Source organism: Crocodylus siamensis, chromosome 8 (assembly GCF_052110815.1).
Source record: "Crocodylus siamensis isolate JL-2025a chromosome 8, ASM5211081v1, whole genome shotgun sequence".
Taxonomy (NCBI): domain Eukaryota; kingdom Metazoa; phylum Chordata; order Crocodylia; family Crocodylidae; genus Crocodylus; species Crocodylus siamensis.
In genome coordinates this window covers 58,634,043-58,655,194 of record NC_143402.1, presented here as the reverse complement: position 1 = coordinate 58,655,194, position 21,152 = coordinate 58,634,043, and the positions used below count along the sequence as shown (strand labels likewise).

General features: G+C 45.3%; 1 protein-coding gene across 4 annotated transcripts in view; it reads right to left on the bottom strand.

Moving 5' to 3' along the window:
• NDEL1 (nudE neurodevelopment protein 1 like 1) overlaps positions 1-20,684 on the bottom strand; it is a 57,061-nt gene extending 36,377 nt beyond the window's left edge. The window contains exons 1-2 of one of the 4 annotated variants that reach the window (XR_016443757.1): positions 20,342-20,684; positions 1,648-1,731 (exon numbers count right to left, since the gene is read on the bottom strand). The gene's annotated coding sequence lies outside the window, so the exon portion shown is untranslated. The remainder of the gene's footprint in view (positions 1-1,647; positions 1,732-20,341) is intronic. The other 3 variants (XR_016443756.1, XM_090059404.1, XM_090059405.1) reach the window with 3 other exon arrangements.
• Positions 20,685-21,152: the final 468 nt, after the last annotated feature.

Below are 21,152 nucleotides of genomic sequence, written 5' to 3'. Positions count from 1 at the left end.
CTGACTGTGCAGTAGCCCATGTGGCAGGAAGCATGATGTGACACCGCTGTGAAAGTCATGAGCTACTGCAGTCAGCATCATGAAGCCATTCCTTGGTCATGTACTACTTGTTTATACAAGTACTAAATAACTGCACAGTCGGCGTCTCATGTAGATGTGGCTACCGTCTACTCTTATGAGGATTACTCTTAAAATTAGCAGTCCTCACAATTTACATTTTCATCCATTTAAAATAGGTGTTAAAAAGGTATTTTTTAATGTTAGCAACACACTCATTAATACAAGTTAAAATTCCCATTAGGGTAACAAGAGGCAGACACTTTGAGCTTAGCTATCCAGCTATGCTATACAAGCAGGGAATTCAAGCCCTATCCAGGTTTTGCTTTGAACTAAAATTTTGCCTATAGAGAAGGAAGTGACCAAAACATTTTCATTCCCTCAGTCCTCTCAAGTGAATGAGAAGTGGGCAGAAAAATCTAGAGTTGCTATATGATTAAGCAGACCATCACAGAACAGTATTTAAAAGTGGTGGTAAAGTCAGGTTGTAGCTGTGATGGTCCAGGAAATACACAAGGCAAGAATGTTTGTGGGTGGTATCTTTTATGCGGCCAACAGCATTACTGGGAGAGTCTTAAACAAGGGTTTGGGTAAGAGTCCAGGTGCTCAATCCAGATGAGGAAAATGTCACCTATGTATCACAGGTATAGTGCTGGTTTGGCACTTGTCAAAAACTCAATGATCCACCTGCCTACTTCTTCTTCCCCAATGCCTCAGTAGTCAAGGACAAGGACAATTCCTTTTTTGAGGAGCTCAGAGGCACAAAACAACTCTGCTGAAATCAATAAAAACAAAATCTGACAAGTTGTAGAGGGTGATGCTTTATAAATAAAGCCAGGACAACTCAGTGCGTTCTCTTTTCAGAGCAGGAAGCTGAACTCATTCAGAGGGTGTTAAGAGCACCTCAGCATTACTCTCAACCTACTCCTTAAATGCACCTCTGTAAAATGCCCCTTTTCATAATTACAAAATGAGTATTATTAATAATTTATATTATGATCATTCCTGACAGCCCCAGTCATACATTGAGATAATAGATTAAAAGACAGTCATAGTTATAAATCAAATGATAATCCCTAACCCAAAGAACTGACAACCTGAACTTTTTTTTTCTCTTCCACATTTCACTGTCTGACAGGGTAAATTTACACATAGATCCATTATAATCCCTATCAGCACACGTTCATTCACATTTAACAATAGCACCATATTTTTATGGGTAAATTTTCAAGGGACAAATCTGATTGACTATTTTTTCTTTGAAGAGGGAATTGTGCTAGTTGCCCTTGGCTGTGCATCAGGAGTGTAAACAGTCTCTGTGTAAAGCAGACTAGCTCCAGCATTATTATTACTAGGCAGCAGCAGCACAGGAGTTTGCAACAGAAAACATTGCTGAGAATTTCACAGCTAAACTTTCACAGTTATTTTCTAGTTCATGAAAATCAGTAAAAAGGACTATTTCCAATACCTTGCTTAATCTTTAAGAAAATTGCTTAGGACTATTATTTGTAACCGCTACAGCTTTATCAACATAATTTTTACAGTAAATGAACAAAGCATAAAGCTCCTATATAACGGCTCCTCACTTACAGGCCTGTAGTCCCCTTGATTCAAATTCAAGATGATCGTGTGAACGGAGCTGAAGTATTCAATCCCCTTCTGCTCAAAATCTGCCTATATCAGTGAAACATTTGTTATCAGAACACAATACATGACAAACAAGTCATGCCCTGTCCCTCTAGGGAGTCCATCACTATCACATGGCACATTTAATACGTTTTAGATTAAGAACAAACATTTCCCCCAAAATACAGGATGCACAAGTTTAGACACTAACTACTCTGAAGCTGCAATATTAAAAGATAAACAAGGGGAAGGCTGTATGTCAGGACATTCCAGTTTGCCTTTAGAGAAGGGCTTACATCATTTTCTACAGGCAGCTCAGATGTACATCCATTCAGAGCCTTCCTTCTGTCTGCGCAAGCGAGCTACACCTTTGGAAACAAACACCTAAGGCATCTCTACTGACCGTAGAGATCCAGAGGGGCATGGGAGAAAAGATGTCTTTCCTTTATAAAAAGGTCTTGTAATTTTTAGTGTAAGCAGTTTGCACCTTAATATAACCTTCTGCACCTTACGTTCCACCTACGTAAGGTCAAAAAGTCCTGGTGTACCCCTCTCCCGCCCTGCCACGACCGGTGGGACCAGGATTTTTTGACCTTACACAGGTGGGACATCAGGTGCAAAAGATTGAGAACCGCTGACATAGGCTAGGGACAGAAGTTACACAAACTGGTTCAAGTGATCAGAAACTGGTTTAAACCTGTAACCAAACAGAAGCACAGTGAACATAAACCAGTTTCAAAATGGTTGAAACTGGTTTAAGATAAACCTGGTCGTACGTAGTATCAGACTTAACTGATTTAGGTCAAACTGGTTTATGAAACTTCTGTCCCAGACTCCTTCCTGGTTGAAATTAGATCATTGTCCCCCCGCATGCTTTGCAGCCCTGGGCTGGGCTGTCTGATCCAGAGAGCAGGGTTGGCTCCACCCCTCTGCTCCCTAGCTGGAGAAGTGAGGGTTGGCTGACAAAGGGGCAGGGGGCAAGCCTGGCTGGGGATGCATCCCAGTCTATGGGGGGGGCTGCCCCCCTGTCAAAGCCAGGGTCCAGGGGAGGGGAATTAAACACCCCTTCTTCCCCTGCTCAAAGTTAGTGGTCACTGCAACTGTGGACTACAAATCCCAGAGGCACCGGGAAGCAGGAAGAGGAAGTGATGAATAACCCTGCAAAGTCCTGCTGCTGTAATTCTGGACTGCAAATCCCAGAGACCTTGGGGGCAGCAGGAGAGAAAGAACACACAGCCAGAGAGCCGTGCTCTACTGCCTGCCCCAAACCCCCCTGTTTCTGGCCTGAGCCACTGCAGGCATATGGTTGCATTTCCTGAATCAATGGTAAACATCTGTTCACTTCTGTTTCAATTTAATCTGTGCAGCTTAAACTAACCTGCAAAGACTGAATCTATTCAGCCTTAGGCTTTTTGACCGTCTATACCTAGCCCTAATGAGATAGAAGCAGGGATAGATAGACCAAGCCACCTTACCTCCCTGGTACCCACAATAGCAGGGATAAGCTTGTTACAGAGAAGACCCGACAAGCACCTAGCTGGGGTTGTCTGACCCCAGTACTCTTTCCTGCCCAGGGCAGGGGGTCAGACTCAATGACCCTTCCAACCCTAACATCTATGAATCTATAATGAGAAGATGAGTTGGCACAAATCCCCTGCAATACCCTTGTATGGAAAGACTCAGAGGAAAAATGTTGGACCTCTGGAGCTACAAAAATGTTTCCTCCAAGTCAGGGAATAAACTATGCTTCATCTAAACACTGCATTTGGCTGAGGAGTAGGCAGGTTATGAGCCTATTTAAGGATGAAACAAAAGGGGGAAAAGACTTTAGTTTCACCCAGAAATGTCCTCAGTGGCACTGTAGAAAAGGAAGCAAGGGACTAATATACTCTCAGTCACCATTTCACAAACAAAATGGCCAGCTGGCCTTGTTCTGTACTAGCTGGAAGATGACCCAGAAGCTTCAATCAGTCCTACGTGCCTGTTGTCCACCCAATGGGTGATGAAAACCTAGGTAAGCATAGGGAGGTATGTATGTGACAAAGCCATGAAAGACAAACGAGGTATTTCTGGTCCTCACTGCTACCTAGGAATCAGAAGGAGCTACAAGTACTGTGAACTACTCTGTTATACCCATACAACTTCCATCAGTGGAGGGAAAACAAAAAACTAACAGCAAATACATTTCTTTCCACCACCCAGTCTGACCAGGGTTTTTTTCTACCTGATATCTAATCACTTATGTCTAGTGGGAAAGCAGGACAACAATTGTACCAAGGTCCATCAAAACACAGAAATGAGTTGTGAGCAGTTAGTATAGCCCACAGAGCCTCAAAACCTCATCCATAATTTCATAAGTGTTGAACAGAGAAGGGTCTCTCAACACCAATTCTCTTCAAAACCTCCAGCAGCCTCTCTATAAAAAGCTCTCTCCCCTGTCACCAATGAAAGCAATACTGAGGAACTCTGGAAGGGGTGCAAAACTGCTATTCATATGGGCTATGTTGAATCTATTGGCTATACAACCCATCAACACCAACACTGGGTCAATGAGAATGACACTGAGATCCAAGTCCTCTTTGACTGGAAGAGAAGGGCTCGTTCTGCTTAGCGAGATGATACCTCATCTCCACAGAAGGAGACATATCAGTTCCTCCTCAAAGCTGAAGGTCAAAGAGGATCTGGGAAATCAAAAAAAAAATCGGTGGTAAGATAAAACCAAGGAGATCAAGCTCTATGCTGACAAACACGACATACACAGTTTTTTTCCAGGCAATGAAAGCCATCTATGACCCAGTTTCCCAAGGTCCTATTTTCCTGAGATCATAGGATGGCTCAACACTCCCCAAAGACAGTGAATCTATCCAAGATAGATGTAAAGAGCACTTTGAGGCACTCCTAAACCATGTTTCGACTGCAGTGGATGCCACCATCAAATCAATTCATGAAACTTCATGAATTTATTATTTGAATTTGGAACAACGGAGAGATTCCTGGGGACCAGAGGAATGCCAATATAGTGACTATCTTCAAGGAGATAAATCTGTGTGTGGGAACTATTGCGATACTGCCCTCCTTTCCAAAGCAGGGAAAATCCTTGCCCACATTCTCCTGAATCATCATCTACCTCTTGCTGAGGAAGTCCTGCAAGAGTCTCAGTGTGGTTTCAGACCACCCCGCGTGGCAACTGACATGATCTTTGTTGCTTGCCAGGTCCAAGAAAAGTGTCAGGAACAACATCAAGACCTGTATGTGGCCTTCATTGAGCCTTTTGATTCCATCGATCATGAAGCCTTCTGGAAAGTACTGTCCAGATTTGGATGTCCTGAAGTACATCAAGTTCCTGAGGTTCCTCCATGACCAGATGACTGCAACCATTCTATGTAGTGGATCAGAGACAGATCCATTTGTCATCCAAACTGGGGTCATGCAAGGATGTATCATCATCCCACCTCTGTTCTCCACTTTTCTGACAGTCATCCTGGTTCTTACTGGACACATCTACACAAGATGCTAACTGCACAGTAACCTAATGTTACCACTCATTAACATTCAAGGCAAAAACAATGCTAATACACTAATGTGCAGTAGTGTTAGGCTACTGTGCAGTTAGCATCATTAAAAAGCCATGCACCAGCACTACTGCACAGTAGCACCAGTTACTGTTCATTGATTTAGTACTTGGTTATACAAGTACTAAACTTAATGCACAGTAACTATAGTGCATTAATAAACATGTAGACGTGCCCATTAAGAACCACCTTCCTTCCAGAATTGACAATGAATTCCAAGTGGATGGAGGGCTCTTCAATCTGGGTCATCTTCGCTCAAAGACCAAAGTACTCAAAATAACTATCCCTTACCTTCAACTTGCCAATAATTGTGCCATCCTTGTGCACACTGAGAAAAACCTCCAGACAGCACTGGATCTTTCTGGAGAGGCCGTTTCTCTCTATGTCAAGAAGACTGAAGTGCGCTGGCAGCCTGCTCCAGACCATGAATGTGACCTCCCCTCCCCAAATTACCATTGAGAGGAAGACCCTGGAGGTAGTCAAGCACTTCCCCTCTACTGCAGTAGCCATCTCTCCCAGAGAGTGAACATTGATGAGGAGATCCAGCACAGGATCTGATGCACAAGTGCCTCTTTTCAGAAATTGTTTCAGCATGTCTTTATTTATTGCGATCTTCAGAAAGACACCAAGATCCAGACCTACAAAGCAGTCATCAACCCCACTCTCCTCTATAGATGCAAAACATAGGTAACCTACTGTCATCATCTCAAAAGTGTGTAGATGCATCACCAACAAAGCCTCCAGAAAATACTCCACCTCAAATGGGAAGATCACCACACGAATACCAACATCCTTGCTGAAGCCAATGTTACCAGCACTGAGTCGGTGATCCTCAAGCACCAACTTTGCTGGACCAGACATTGTGTGTATTTGCTTGACTTTCAGCTCCCAAAACAAGTGCTTTACTCCAAGGTTTGTAATGGTCTGAGATATTGCAGTGGCCAAAGGAAATGCTATGAGGACACACTGAAGGCATGCCTCAACAAAATGGATGCTGACATCAAGATGTGGGAGAAGCTGGCTGTTGACCACCTCCAATTGCGCCGCAACCTCAACCAAGTGGCTGCCTGTTTTGAGGTAAAGCATCTTGCCTTCAAAGCAGAGAAGAGAGTAGAGAAAGGAATAAGGAGAGAGATCCTGGCCTATGGCCTACCCTCCCCTGCAGTAAGATCTGCGACTTCTGCGGACAGATCTGTGGCTCAAAGATTGGACTCAAGTCACTTCAAGACCCAACACTGAACTGTGGTAGAGATCATCCTTGAATCAAGGGATTGCCAACAACAACGACTGGAAACACAAGAGCCCCTGAGCCACAACTCTTCCTCCTCAACATTACCACTGAGATCCATTCACAAGAACTAAGAGTAAACTCTTAAAAAACAAATCAGACAACACTTGCCAGGTCCTACAGTTGAATTGGTAGTGTCTTATGATTAGTCACACTAAGAATCACTTGATCAGATACGTGGCTATGTGGTCTGTCCAACTTCCTAGTGAGATAGCCTCACTGGATGGTAATGTTATCTGACCATATTCATCTCCAATGCTCTCTGATCTCTGACAATCACATGAGGTCCTAAACAAACATAAAACCAGAGGTTGTTGTTGGTACCAGTCTCAATAACTTCTCAGCATCTGAAAGGCTGCAGAAAGAATAATTAGGAAGTCTTTAAAAGCCTTGAATTTTTAAGAGTTGCTTAAAAGGCCTTTAAATCATTAAAAGATATCATTTGCACACAACCATTTTACAATTCTGAACACTATCAAAAATTGCCTTGTTTTGATGCTTCTGGATCTTGTTAATTAGAGGCTCAATAAGATATAGTAGGACTTATTATTCATACCATGTGGCTTGCAACCAGATTGTTTGCAGTGGATTGCCAAATAAGCTATACAGCTGTTTGCTGAAGCTTTTATTTCAAAAGACCTTACTTCGTCATTCAGCTGAAGTAATACCTCAGTGATTACACACAGATGTTTCTTTTTGGTTCCCTCATCTTCCCAGGGTATCCAAAGTCTACAGTGTCTACTATCTACCTATATGTATCTGGAACCTACAACCACCTACCACAGTAGTGGGAGAGGTGGCTGCCAGGACCCACAGGCTACATGCAGCCTGCCTGTTGGGGACAAGCCTGAGCTAAAATACTCGGCAGCAAAGAGCATTAGTCAATCCTCACAGCTGAGATCTTTGGTCCTAGGTGCAAGGCTCGGGAGGTGATAGTGCTTCTCTACTCAATATTGGTTAGGCCTCATCTAGAGAACTGTGCGCAATTTTGGACTTCACATTTTTAAAAGGACATGGAAAAGTTAGAGGGAGTCCAGAGACAGGCAACAAAGATGATAAAGGGCTTGGAAAGCAAGTCATATGAGTAGAGGCTGAAGGAGCTAGGCATGTTCAGCTTGTAGAAAAGGTGCTTAAGAGGGGGCATGCTTGCACTCTTCAAATACCTGAAGGGCTGCCATAAACAAGAGGGAAAACACCTCTGCTCTCTCACTACAGAGAGTAGGACACTGACCAATGGCTTTAAGTTGCAGCAAAGTTTATATTAGATATCAGGAAAAAAGTCTTCCCTGTTAGAACAGCGAGCAGTGGAATAGAGTGCCTGCGGAAGCTGTGGACTCTCCATTGCTGAAGGTTTTCAAGAACAGGGTGGACAGCCACTAGTCACGGATGATCTAGGAGCGGCTATGCCTATGCTCTCCTATGGGTATTTCTCATGCTTCTGGCCGTCACTGGTTGATGCATGGGGTTGGAAGGGAATTTCTCTTGCTGCCCTGCTGCTACATATATCAGTGGGGAGGGTTTCAGCCTGTCTCAGAGGCACTGGGTTTTGGCTACAGCCAAGACTGGGGATTTTGACTTCAGTGCTCCTATTGGGACTTGAAGTTGGAGGTTCCGAGCTAGAGAGTCTTTCCCCTCTGGTCAGGATCAGACCGAATGCCATATTTGGGGTCAGGAAGGAAGTTTACCACATGGTCAGACTGGTATGAACTGGGGAGGGGAATTGTCTTCCTCTGTAGGAGGTGGGTGGGGGTGCGACATCCTTCTTGGGATCTCTCAAGCGTATTTTAACAAACTTGCAAGTTCCAGACATTGGTCACCACAGTCCGCTTTATCGGTGACAGATTAGGATATTAAGTCTTGTAGTTGTGTCAAGGTTGACTGTGTAGTTTTGCTAATACGTTAGAGAGTGGATTTGTACAGGATGCTTTCAATAGGGAAGATCATGCCTCAAGCAGGGGGCTGGACTAGATAACCTATGGAGGTCCCTTCCAACCCTACTTCTCTGATTCATGAAATAACCAAATACCCTATCATCATCTACTCTGGCTTTCAGAGTAGCCTCATCATCTACTCTGGCTTTCTGATCTTTCTAAAAGTTAGAACTGCCAGAGACTTCAGGATGTTACTGAGGAGTCTTCCCCTTCTTTTTTTAAAGTTGCTGTTCCATTTGGAGAGCTTCCACTGCACTGTATTTTAATTCTAGTCATTCATTTACCAAGAAGTAAAGGTAAACCCAGTTCTAAGCCAGATCTAAATTGTTAAGGATTGTATCATCTGATACGTCCACCAAATGCTGATAAAGCAAAGCAAGAAAGCACAAAGGAGTCATGGTCCATCCCACTTGGACTTCTTATACTAGTAGTAGCGACTGAGGCCATAACAGGAGTTCTCTTTGTACAATAGCTAAGTCCAGGATTCTTACTCACTTTTCAAATCCCCACCATAATTCTCAAGGCACAAAGCAGAAGCTGAACAGTTACCAAGAGCCAAAACAGATCAATACTGTTTTCTTAACTGATTAAAATATTTGGGATACAGATTAGATTTCTCTGGTCAATTTGTAACAGCTTTTCTCTTTTTGAAATGCAAGCTGGAAACATTTTTATACACAGATGGGAGGCTTCCCACTGCCACTGTACGGATGGTAAATGCACTCATCTCCTTTATTCAAATACTATTTTTATACTAAATGGTCTCTAGTGAACCACAAAAAATGCCTTATTGCCTCTTAAGCATCAGAAGTACATGAGTCCTGACAAAAAGAAACAAACACAAAGCTCATAAAACAGGTATATCAGACTAATGATCCTCCCTCCATCAATACTAAAAAAGCATACTTCAAACATACCCACCCGCACTTCAACTTTAGACAAGATATTAAGGAGAATCCACTTAGTTACAGCCAGTAGCAAGATCATAGCAAACTGTTTCAAAGTCTTTAAGCAATCCAAATGAAACACCAGTAAGTCCAGTATCTCAGTCTGCTTGCTGCACCTCGTTAGAGTCAGAGGCACAAGTGAAGGAAAGGCTATTTATTCTATGACATACAATAAAACTGTCAAGTCTGAAATCTGACACGTCACCCACACAGCCTTAGCCAACATAGGGTTACAAGGCCTGATATCACATACCTGAAATCAATTTGGTTCAAGCTGATACAAGAAGCCTTTTATAATAAAGCAAGCTACAACTTCTAAAGAAGCAGGCACTTACTAATTAATAATTCATCCCATTAGGCCACGTTTCATCTTCAGACATGGTTCAAACTCTAAAACAAAGTGAAGCATAACAAAGAACCCATCTCTGCCTGCTCCCAAAGGTCATATGCTAAAGCTCCTTCAAAGAGAACAATCAAAGTAATTGGTAGAGGTCCATATTGTGTCCGGACCAATTAAAGGAAAATTCACATTATTGGCAATCGGCTTTTTTTGGCTGATGTGGCTAATAATATCACTGATAAATGCCACTTATCTGCACAGGATACATGAAGCCAGGAGTGCAACCCGGCAGCTTGGAGAGCAGCGTCTGGCCAGCAAGCCTATGGGGATGAAGGAGCATGGGCGGGGAAAGGGGCGCAGATCAAGACCCCCTTGGTGAGGAAGGGAGTGAAGCTAGGGCTGGGGCAGGCACTGCCTAGGTGGGGCAGGATATGGGATGGAACCAGTGGCTCATCTGAAGAGCATGGGGGGGGCAGCTCCCATCGGAAGTATGGGGGGCACGTGCCCCCCAGATGTGTACATGCTCGGGGGCCGCACCGGGCTCTTCCCAGCAGCTGAGCTTGGGTTGGGCAAGGCAGGCGGCAGCTCTAGCCCCCCCACCCCATAACCTCCTCCCAGTCCTGCCACTGCTCGCCCCACCCGGCCTGATCACAGTCACTGGGAAGAGCCCAGCGCAGACCCCAAGCATAAGTGTGCAGCAGCAGCCTGCCCTTATCCCACGCACAGCTCCAGGGGGCACATGCCCCCCATGCCTCCCCTGGGGATGCACACAGAGGCAGAAGCCACTTCCCCCATCCCCCAGAAGAACTACTGGCTCCACCCCATGCCCTGCCCTGGCTGGGCAGCACTTACCACTGCCCCTACCCCACTCCCTCCCTCACCTCAGGGGCCTTGATCTGCACCCCCACCATGCCATTTCCCTCCCCTACAGCCCTTCCCCCCAGACTTACCAGCTGGATGCTGCTCTCCAAGTTGCCAGGCTGCATATTGGCAATTGGATCGGTATCAGCCAATATGGCCAGTCAATAATTACACATAAACCAGTATAAGTGACAAGGAATTGGTTCAAATCTGTAACACAACTGAAGTGCACTGCACATAAACCACTTTCAAAATGGCCAACACTGATTGAAGATAAACCTGGAAGAATGTTGTATCACACTTAACTGATTTAGATTAAACTGGTTTATTGAACTTCTGTCCCAGATCCCCTCCAGATTCAAGTTAACTCACAGTGCCCCAGCATCCCAGAATACTTTGCACCTCCCCTGCAAACCCCCATTCACAGGGTGGCACGCTAGCCTTGGCTCAAGCTGTCTGCTCCAGCCAAGCATGGAAGTGTGTTCCAGCACCCCTCCCACGCCCTGCTGCGGGCCACTACAGGCATGTGACTGCACTTCTGGGATCAAAAGTGAATGTTTGTTCACCTGCTTATCAGTTCAATCTATGCATCTTAGACTAACCTGCAAAGATTGAATCGATTCAGGTTTGGGATTTCTGGAAGTCTGTACTTAGCCCTGGAAAAGAGCATCTCTGAAGAAGCCAATAGGTCTAATACAGATTTGTTGAGCCAACAGAGAAAAGGTTCAGTCAGTAATAATTTGACTTCTTCTTACATGCATTGCTTATGTGCAGGTTTAAACAAAGAGTTGTTACAGGTTCTCACCTTATCAAGCATTTCTACCTCCCATGGAGAAACTGAGGTAGTGGACAGGTGTTACATTTGTAGCACTATATAAGCTTTTGCTTGACTTCTGTAGTACTACAGACAGGCATGCTTGCCCCCTACAGTGCCATAAAAGGGGCAGAAGCACTACAAATATGCCCCTGGATGAAATGGATTTCTCTGCAGCAATGTTTTCTAGGACCACAGGTAAGGTTTGAACAATCACATGTAGTGTTACAGAGGGGTCTCAGTACCCCAGCATCCCCCAGTATCTCACCTACCCCCCTCCAAGGAGGAAGGAAGGGAGAATAGGGTAGATAGTTCACCAGCACTGCCTGGTTGCCCAGTGCACACAAAGACAGCACGCTGCTCTTCCACAGCCCACCAGGGGCAACATCACTCTTAATGACAGTCTGGTCAGGAGGGAGAAACAGGGCCAAGCAACTCCCTACTGCCTCTGGCTGGAGAGCATGCTGCTGAATGCCTTCGCAGAAATTCTGTAGCTTTTCAGCTGGAGACAGCGCTCTGCATGTCTGTCTGCTCCCTGCCTGCTACATATTTGTTGTACTTCTGAGTGCTGCAGCCTTGTAGCACTACGAACTCACATCTGTCCACAGCCTGAGACCAACAGGTACTCTGCAATGCTGCCAATGCTTTTGAACAACCTCTAGATTCAGACATACATGCCTGCTAAGTTCACATTTTCCTGAATTTAACTCTAATAGCAAATTGCAATGACCTAACCACAGCCTCTTAGCAGCTCAATCACAGAATCATAGAAAATTAGAGCAGGAATGGACCTAAGAGGTCATCTAGTGCCCAAAAAAATGGACAAATATGCCTAGGAAGTTTCACAGTTTATAAGTTGGCATGGCCCTCATAAATACTTCAACTTTTTGGGCAGTAAGAGCCAGAGGCCAGAAAGGAAGTTTAAGGGGAGGCAGAGGGAGCCAAGTAGCAAGTTCATCACTGGCACAAAGGCTGAAGAGGTAGTGACTCCTCCACCAGGTGAAGCAAAATGAGCCATATGGCTGGAAAAGGAGCGGGGCTAATGAGTATAAAAGCCTACCCCCTGGGAAAGACAGGACATCAAGCCCAGGCTGCAAAAGAAGATGATCTGCCCTTGCCAGATGGAGGGAAGGCCACCATAAATGAAGTAAGTAGATGCAAAGCAGGGAATATGTTAGTATGTTTTGGTTCAAGTAGCAAGCCAAAAGGGCAGCACCTTATGTTATGGACTCTGTTAATTTACCTCGTGGTGGAGATGAGCTTAAGTTGAAATTTCAGTTCAACAAACACCTGGTGGACCAGAAGCGGTTAGAAGGGGAAATGAGGAGGCTGCACAACAGGGTGCTCAACATCCTGAGAGAGAGACTCTCATCAGAGGAATACACCAGGAGATGTAGGCATAAAAGCGCCGAAGTTGGAACCTCAGCTTGACAGCAGCCGCCTCAAAGCTGCTGCTGTGGCCTAAAGGCGAGGCTGTGGGCCTGCTAGGCCCAGGATTTGGGGATCTAGACCCCAGAGAGGCAGAAGCAAAGATGGAATTTGTAGACTGGGAGAAGGAACTGGGGGCACAAGGACCCCAAGCCCAGAGAGACCAAAAGCTGAAACATGGCCAGGCTCTTGAATTAAACTGTACAAATTATGAGCAGGACAGGATAAGCCAGTGTGCATGATAGGCCCCACAAGTCCAGTGGGATGTGATCACCAAGTTCCTTTCACCTAATATAGAGTCAGGACACCTCCCAGATGATTTTTACAAGGCATGGCAGCAAAATCAGGACCAGGAGGTTTACAAGAGCAAGGACTGGCTATATAGTGAGGTAGAGAATCCCTCTGTTTAAGTCCTATCACAGGGCCCAAACCCACCACACGGTGGGGGGGAGTGGAGAGCTGGGAAGGGGTGGCATTGGGCCCTCCGGACCTAATCCCAGTGTGAGGATGCAGAGAAGGGGTGATTCCAGGCCCCTAGGCCTGCTCCCAGTGCTTGGAGTAGGAAGGGAGAGGTGGTGCTGGGCCCCAAAACACAATCCTGGTGCACGGAGCCTGATGGGGACTGGCCCAGCCCCACTTCATCCCAACCACTGCTTAAAAACGCCCTTAGCAAATATGTACTGCTTAAATGGTACATCCCCAAGCCCTGAAACGTATTATGGTTGACATAACTAACAGGTGATTAATAGATGCCCATGTCATAGTAGCATTTTCTTCTTCCAGTTAGACATCTACCCTGATACTTTGTGTTAAGAACACTAACAAGAAAATGAGGCAGAGTATGCACTTCATCCATCCATTTCTACACTGCCTGCAATTGAACTTTGCGATTGGGTGTTTCTTGCTTTAATGTTTCCTGGAGTTCTTTCCAAATTGCAACAGCATCTGCAATACAGCAGCAATCTGTCTGTAGTTTGTCCAAGACTATGGAAATAAGTCTTAATGTATTCGGTACATCTTCCACATTTCTCTTCAGTTTAATGTTGACTACTCTAGCTATGATACTTCCATCAATGTTGTCACATTTTTCTTCACAGATGGTTATCAGGATAAGCCAGTTCTTAATTAACAGCTCAGAAAAATCAACCAGCAATTTCCATTGTACATCTGGGGGAGAATTAGCTTGGACTCCCCCAGCTCTCTTCAGTGAAGCTGAAGCAAACTAGTTGCTACGGAAGTATTTTGCAATTTCAATAACATTTTCCTTCATTTTGGGGAGTACTTAAATTTTTGGTTAAAAAGGTATATCAAATGATCACTGCACCCATATAAGTTTCAGGTTTGCTTCAATCTCTTCTCATTTTTTCTTATCTTTGCTACATTTGCAGCATTATCTGCGACAACGTACAGGGCATTTGAATTTTTGCTCACAGTTTGTTACAGCTTTTACGGCTACTACTTTTAAATATTCTACAGTGCATCAGTCATTTCCTGATGTATTAATTGTTCCTGTGAGATAAACAACCCTGTCTTCTGTTGTCCCACAACCACATATAACTGGATCATTGGTACATTGCTCCATCCATCAAGACTCAACTTAACACTTTTCCCTTCAATGGTTTTTGCACTGTTCAATTTCCGTCTCACACACTGTATCCAGAAGCCTTTCAGCAATATCTGTTCTACTGGGTGGAGTGTAAGCTGGTCATAATGACCAAACCATGTCAGTGAAATGTTTGTTCTGAACAAGATGAAAAAGAGAATTTGTTGCATAAGTGAATCGAGCAATCTTTTCATTTACATTGTCTTGCTGGACTTTGCTCACCCTGATTCATCCATAGTTTTACTTGATAACGAAGAAAGTTTTTTTCCGGATGCAGGCAATTCACTCTCTGAGGTATATTTAGTTATAGTACTGCTGGTGGTACCAGCAAATGATTCTACAGCTGCCGACACTGAAGATGATGGACTTTCATAATTTCTTATGTCTAAGCTGGACCCTATAACAAAATAGTTAAAAAGTCACTCACACTGAGTATTATTCAGTGCACTACTTGAAAAAAAGAGATTGAAAATGAAAGATCCTTCCTACAGCAGATGTCTTTTAACCAGGTTTTAAGTGATATAATTTTTCAAACCCTCTTCTATAGGTAAAATATTCAATAAATCATAAAGGTTATCTTCTTCTATCTGAACTCTTTTCTTTATCAATATAAAACTGTTAAAATATATATTTTTTATTTTAAAAGTCATAAATATTCTGCACAAAATATCTTTACTTAGGGCAAGGGTCAGCAATGTTTTTGGGCAGAGAGCCAAAAACACCCCCAACCTCGACTTGTAAGATGTTGGTGTGCCAGAGGCAGATGGCAGGGAAACTGAGAGGGACCCAATCCTTGTTGTGGCAGCACAGCCCTGGCCTCTTCCCCACCACCCACCCCAAGGTGCATGTGCCAGGCAAAATGTTTTTGCATGCCATCCTCTGTCACCCATGTTGGGAGTTGCGTACCCCTGACCTAGGGCTTGTATGTTTATAGAATCATAGAAAATTAGGGTTGGAAAGGACCTCAGATTATCTAGTCCAACCCCCTGCTCAAAGTAGGACCATCCCCAAATAGATCATCCCAGACAAGGCTTTGTCTAGCCAAGTCTTAAAAGCCAGCAGGGATAGAGATTCTCCAACTGCTCTGCATAGCCTGTTCCAGTGCTTTACCACCCTCCTAGTGAAAAAGTTATAATACCTAGCCTAAACTTCTCTTGCTGCAACATGAGACCATTGCTCTTTGTTCAGTCATCTGCTACCATCCTCTTCCAACCCCCACCCCCAGGTAGTTGAAGGTTGCTATTAAAACCCCTCTCAGTCTTCTCTAAACTAAATACGCCCAGTTCCCCCAGTCTTTTCTGCATCCTCCATCACTAGGTTGCCTCCCCCATTCAGTAAGGGACCCACACTTTCCTTGATCTTCCTCTTGCTACTGACATACGTGTGGAAAGCTCTTGCTACCCTTACACTGAGCAATAAAACTCATTTTAGAAGTGCAGAGGTAATATTAAAAATGCATAATTGACAAATACTCCCACTAACTACCATATTCATTAGATTTTGAACACAAACTTTTTGAAATTCATAAGTAATCCACCCAAAATAACTAACATTGTCAAAGTTATTATTTCCTAGCATTACAATGTATGGCAGGCAATCCATAAGAATGGCTCAAAGATAGCAAGTTTGCTAACCAATTGATCCAGATGGCTCAAACATCTCTACATCACCATCTTCAAATTCACTGCTTTCTGAGAAACATTTTTCATAATGTTACTTCATTCAGGCCACCAGGCCTTGCATCTCTTTGTTGCACTGTTTCATTTGGCATGTGTTCCTCTATTTTTCCCCCACTAGGGCAGACATTTCTTGAAAATATTCCTAAATAAGGTCTTTTTTGTGATCTGCAGCCATAGCAGTTTCCAGGTGTGGAAATCAAGACTAAAGGATGTTCCACAAAATGCTGTTCCTTTTCCTACACTGCCTTAAGCCCAGCATTGGTCCTTTCTATTGCACACACTGCTCGTTACTCTGCTCCCTCTCCCCACTCTGCACAAGAAATTAACAACAAACCAAGACTCCTCCCTGTGATATAACTCACCATGTCCTTCACTCCCCACCCCGCCAAAAAAAAAAAATCCATGATATCTGCTATTGTAGCCCCCGGACTTTTGTACTGCAGTATTTTAGTTTCAAGATACAGATAGAGCACTTGAAAAAGTAATATTTACATCTCTGTAGACATGCAAAGGGACCAAGAAAGGTCATTTAACTGAAGTACCCAGAATCATTTGGAAGCATGGAGTTTGCAATTACTGAGCAGATGGTTGTTTTTCGGTGAGCTAGCATTTCTCAACCTGTGGGTCGTGACACAAAAGTGGGTTGCAAGAATATATGAAAGGGTTATGAACAAACTTTAAAAATGGATCAACAAACTTTAGAAAAGGAGAAAAACATGAGAAACTGCAGGTTTTCCTTTGCAGGTTGGCAGAGTTCCAGCCTGCGAGGGGCTGCTTGCCCCTCCACCTGCCATGTCCCACATACCTTCTTGCCCCACACACTGCGAGACTGCTGCCTCGGGGCAGAGGGTCAGGAAGGAGGGCACTGGGCTGGGATGGGAACTGATGTTTACAAATGGGTCCTGGTACAAAAAAGATTAAGAACCACTGGAAAATATACAAGGTGGGCTCAGTGTATCATCCTGATCAAGGAATGCACATGATAGTGTCTGCTGGAGTCAGAGGCCAGGTTCCAATATTTGTGATGACTTTGCTGATCCTCTGCATCCAGTAGTATAGACCCTGCATCCCTTTCAGGGTCAAGCCCCACATACATGAAATAATGTGCCATCTTTTTAAGCCTCAAAAGTTACACATTTCCCCCCTCATTCTTACAGAACCAAATCAGCTTTTAACTCCAGAGTTTTTAGTAGAGGCTCACTGACTCAACATACTATTTAAATAATTTTAATAGATTATATTAATTGTATACCTTAGCCTATATGCTGTATTGAATTCAAATTTCATTTTAAAGCTGGTTTATTTTTAAAAAGGAAAGCTAAATTATAATTAAGATAAAAATATTAAAAGTCCAACTAAAAAAAAACTGATTTTTTTAAATCACGAATTTTTATCTACCCTAAAGTCTGCCCCTCCACTAAAGATCAGACCAAATGCACATTTGGGATCAGAAAGAAATTCTGCCCTACAGCATAGGCTACAAGGGGGGGTGAAGTGCAGTGGTTGCCTTTCTCTGTAGCCCTTTTCTTTGCAACTCTCAAGTGTATTTTAACAGCCACTTCCTGTGCTTTCAGCAGAATGACATTGGCAGCCCCCAACCCCCTGCTTTACCTATGCTAAGTTAGGGTGGTCTTGATGTTGTGGGGCAATGTGGCTGGTAGTTATGCGATAGGGTAGTTTGCACAGTTGTAAGAAAAGGTTAGGCAAAAGCTTGTGTAGGACACTATAGATAACAGTGATCCTGCTTAAACAGGGAGCTAGACTAGATGACCTCTCGAGCTCCCTTAGAGCACTATTACTCCATGAGTCTATCTTTTAAAAGGTCACATAGCTAATATTTACAAAATACAAGTATTTTTTTACTTCACGCTGTTTGCACAGCCATCCTTTTCTGCAGCAACTAACATTCCTGCTTAAAATCACAATCTTCATCTCAAGATGCTCACACTCCATTTACAGTCAGATAAACTTGACAGATACAACTTTCATTTTAGACCAACTACACCATCCCATAGTTTTCATTACTAATGTAAACTAAACTATTAAAAGCAAACATTTCATAGATGTCAAGCCTGTAATCGTCACAGTTACAAAACGTGAATTCTGTATTTTTATTAAACAAGAACAAGTTCTTAACAGTTTCTGACCATTAGATTGCATTGAATTAAAAGATCAAAAAAAACCCTTGCAATTACAGCTGTAGGAAATTAACACTATAATATATAAGACATTCTCCTTGGAAATATTTCAGTTTATTTAAAATTAGGGGTGTACCAATAAAGATTTTCTTGGCCAATACTGATAGCCAATTATTAACTAGCCATATCAGCCAAGACTGATCTGATAACAGATAGCAAATGTGGACTGGGTTATGCTGGACCAGGCAGCTCAACTCCACCCGTCCCTCCCTGTCCCAGTCACATCTGCAGCATTTGGCACCTTTTCCAGCGCCTGTCCTGGCCCCAGCCCATGCCACACCACAGCAGCACCCAGGACACTGCAGTAGCTGCTCCACACCAGCCCGGCCCAACCCGCCAGTGAGGGGATATGGGTGTATCTGGGGGAGGGAACCCAGGCATCCAGGGGCATAATTATCGAAGAACATTATTGGCTACAACAGCCAAAAAAAGCTGATAGCCAATAATATAAACTTCCCTTTTATGTGTGTCAATCCAATTGGTGCACCTTTATTTAAAACCTTAAAGATGTCGCAGTCAGGGAGCAGATATCAATGTGCAGTGAAGAAAACAGTCTGTTTGGAAGACATGAAGGAAAGGGCAGAGACTAACAGCAACACAGTAGCAACTCCTGATTAAGGAACTTTGTCAACAGACTGGCTGTCATAGTCCTGCTTCAAAAGATGTGGCTGGAACACAGCAGTGTGTGTAGGTGGGGAGCGTGAAGATGGTTTTATCAAAAGAATTTCAAAGTGTTGACTGATCTCTCCCTAATGGATCTGTTATACCTTCTCTTTTAACCTCTCTGCAGCAAGGACTGTGCGTTCACTTGTAAGGTCTACATTTATGACACTAACAAAACCATCATGTACCCTTTTAGTATATCCTCTTTTGATGAGCGTACTGAACTTCTAAATCTGCTCTTTCCTCTGATGGAACAGAAATATTATTTTTAATAATTTGCTGAAAATGCATTTGACATCATGAATATATTTATGTATTCTAGCAACCATCTGACAGCAAACATTTTGCAGGCCCCTCCCTTTCCCTAAATATAGCAGATTGAAGACAGACAGATTCCATGGCAAACCCAGCAACACATTTCATAAACTCAAGTTTAAAAAAGGAAAGAAAAGGAAAAGCAATGCCATGACTCAGAAACACTTCACCAGCCATAAACGTCAAACATGCTAGAAAGTCTAGTCACGTTGGATAGCGTTTGGGGTTTTTTTTATCTGCTGTGCTATGTGAAAAGAAAGAGTTACGTTCATTATTGCACCAGCCAGTCACTGTGGAGCAGCACGAGGACGGGGCTTGCCTGCTGCTGCCTGGATGCTTGACCACAGGCTGTCGCCTGCACGCCTGCCACGGCAGCATCACACCGGCTGTGAGTCAAATGCATGTGATGAGACTGCAAAGGTCAGCGTCGTATCACCCCCATGGTTTCACGTCCAAAGGACAGAGCTGATTTTCTGGGTGCCCAACCCAACGCAGGGTCTGGGCCTGTCTTTTTACCAGGCAACCTTGCTACCTGGGTACAGCCCCTCACTCTGGCAGAAGCTACAACCCGAAGAACCGGAGGCCTCGCTCTCTACCCCCTGTCTAGAGGGGCGGCCGGTCTGGGGAGCGCTGCGGATCTCGGGGACGGTCGCGGGGCAACGCAGGGGCGCGAGGCGAAGAGGCCCCGTCGGGGCGCCCCCCCCCCGAGGGGGGCCACAGCCCCGCCTGGAAAGCAGAAAAGGCGGGGCCGACCCGGGCACGGGGACTGACAGCGCCTCGCCCAATCCGCGCTCGTGCAGGCTCCGCTCCCCGCGAACGAGCAGAGGAGGTGGGTCCTGCCCCGTTGTCACTTCACGTCCAATCCGCGGCGAGCTGTGGAGCGGGCCCCGCGCCCCCCTCGGCCTCTCTGCCAGGCCCCGCGCCCTGAGCCCCGCGCCCCGGTGGTACCCCCCGGGCCGCCGCCGCCCCCCGCGCTTGGGCGCCGCCGCCCACAGCTGTTCCCGCCGGCCGCCGCTCACCTCTGTCACAACAGCACCATCGCCCCGACCGCTCCCGGCTCCGAGCCCTGCCTCATCCGGGGACTGCGGAGGGCGGGGCCGCGCGGTGACAACAAGGCGCGGGGCGGGGCCTCCACCGCGACGTCACAGGGATGGGGCCGCGTCAGGCGGCCGACCGTCAGCCATGGGGAGGAGCCCCCGCTTTGGGAATGGGTCCTTGTGCTGCCTCTCGCTGCACGCCCAGACCCGTCGGCTGCCCCGGCTCCTTCATCCGCAGCTGCTGTATGAGGCACTTCAGGCAGGAGGGGTCGGGTTGGGACGAGACTTTCTTGTCTCTCTCCTAAGGCCTTCTCCAGAGAGGCAGTCAGCCCCGCCCCCCCCCCCCCCCCCCGCGAGAAGGGCTGCGCAGGCGCCTTGGCGCTGCCTCGGGTTCCTTATGCGCCTTCTGGCGTGGGGCGGGAGAAACGAGTCGCTGTGTGTGTCTGGTTCCAGGACGGCTGTTGTCTTGAAGCGCTCCCGGGGAGCACTGCTCTTCCGGCGCGGTTTAGTACCCGCCAAGGGGTTGGGGTTAAAGCCTGCTACTCCCTAGCTTGCTCCTGCTGCCGTGCGGCTGAGGGCAGCGAAACTCGGGGGCATCCAAACCCCAGGCCTCCGGGCTTGGGCCTGCACGTAGGACACCTGCGAGGAGACTTTGGAAATGTCTGAAGCCCCTGGTGGGGATGGAGGATGTTTGCTGGTTGTAGGGACACATAGTTCTGGACTGACTCATGGATTTGGACTAGATTTGGCTTGGAAAATATTCTTAAAAAAAAAAAAAGTCCTGCAGCCCTCA